This window comes from Aplysia californica, unplaced genomic scaffold, assembly GCF_000002075.1.
Source record: "Aplysia californica isolate F4 #8 unplaced genomic scaffold, AplCal3.0 scaffold00244, whole genome shotgun sequence".
Classification (NCBI taxonomy): domain Eukaryota; kingdom Metazoa; phylum Mollusca; class Gastropoda; order Aplysiida; family Aplysiidae; genus Aplysia; species Aplysia californica.
Genome location: NW_004797514.1, coordinates 27,533 through 29,317, shown reverse-complemented (window position 1 = coordinate 29,317; position 1,785 = coordinate 27,533).

The window sequence follows — 1,785 nt, the reverse complement described above, 5'->3', positions numbered from 1 at the left end:
TCTCTCTCTCTCTCTCTCTCTCCCTCTCTCTCCCTCTCTCTTTTCCTCTCTATCTGTCTATCTATCCCTCATTTCACTGACATCTGTTGTGGTGCAGTAAGTCGGGAGGGGGAGGGTGTGGGGGGATGGAAGAGTGTTTTGTCGAGTATCTCCGTTTGTCAGTTTGGACGTTATGTCCCTCTCAGCCCGGGCTGGCCCTAACAAGCAGGACCGAAGCAGCCCTCCTCCTAAATGCTCTAAGCTGTGTAGATGGGGGTGGAAAACACATGCAATTTCAATTTTTTGGGGTCATTCTCTCTCGCTGCTACCCAGTCAGTTACTCCTCTTAAGTAACTCATATTATGCTTACTAAAGTTATATTTAGTAATTATGTTTACCGCCCTCTGGGGTGTAATTCTTAGGCTCTACGCTATAGAACGCAAAAGACATGAGTTCGATTCCCCACAAGGTTGAAAAATGTATCTTGTCGAGCGTCTGCGTCTTTCCTCTGAGATGCAGCATCGCACTCAGTCATGATTAGATTGGCTCTGACGTGTAGGATCGGCTGTGACGTTTAGTGTCGAAGCAGAATGCCTCCTAAATAAAATATGGTCGCTTTTATGGACCAGCGGGCTAACCCAGACTTCGGGGGTTTCTAGAAATCTTGACTTACACCAAAAGTGGGCATTACCCTACCTATGGGAGAAGTTTGGTTCCATATCTTTGTGTATTTGTTTGATTATAGAGAAAAGTTGCTGTGTCTTTTAAAGAAACTGAACCCGGGGCAAAAACTTTACCTTCGATTTTCTCAAAACAGCATTTTTGTGGGATAGCCTCTTTGTGCTTAAAAGCGACCGTATCTTAATTACGTTGATTTGAGCGCAATCCTTTACAACCCTTCAACAAATAATCCCATCGTGAAAAATTTGAGATGTTATAGAGTGTGGGATTTTCCAGACTGGCGCGCCACGTCCATTTCCGATGACGTCAGTTGACGCGTCCTGATGTCCGGCCTGATAAGACTTGCGTGAAGTGGGATGACTTTACAAGAGGGTTATCCGTCTCTCCCTTCTCTTCTTTCACTTCTGTCACCACTCTTTCTTTTCTCTCTTCCCTCTCTTTCTCTCTTCTCTCTCTCTCTCTCTCTCTCTCTCTCTCTTTCTCCTCTCTCTCTCTCTCTCTCTCTCTCTCTTTCTCTCTCTCTCTCTCTCTGCCTCTCCCTTGAAAGTAGGCTGTCGAGTAACAACAAACAGATCAACTTTGGGCAAGCAGTGAGGAGAAAAAGAGTTTGGAAGGGGGTTGGAGTGGGGGTTGTTTTGCATTCGTCTGTAAATAAACATTCATTTAGCTCAGATGGCTAGATCTAATTAGTTCACGATATCATCCAAGCGAATGGTGCCCTTAGACCTGGTTCGAATCTCTTGTTTAGTTTTAGTAGAGGTTTTACGGCGCTGGCAGCTGCATAAGGTCATAATATATGAGCGCCAGATTCAAATCTCTAATGGGGATGCCTTAAATATTTTAGTTTTTTTAGGGCAGTTCCCAAGGCTCTCCATCATTTCAGTAGGGTCAAAGAAAGAAATTATGGAAATCAGATTTCTTTTAAATAACCTGACAGTGTTGAAAGGGTCTATGAACCCCAAATGATGACGGATTACTTCAATTTCCTTTTGACATGTCGTGTGCTCCAGATTTTACTCCAGACTGCCGTTTCTGCTTTTTAAAGTTTGTTTCCTTTTATATTTCTTTTCTTTCTTTTTTTCGGGCTGGGATTTTGTGTATGTGTGTATTGGAGAGTGGATTGGG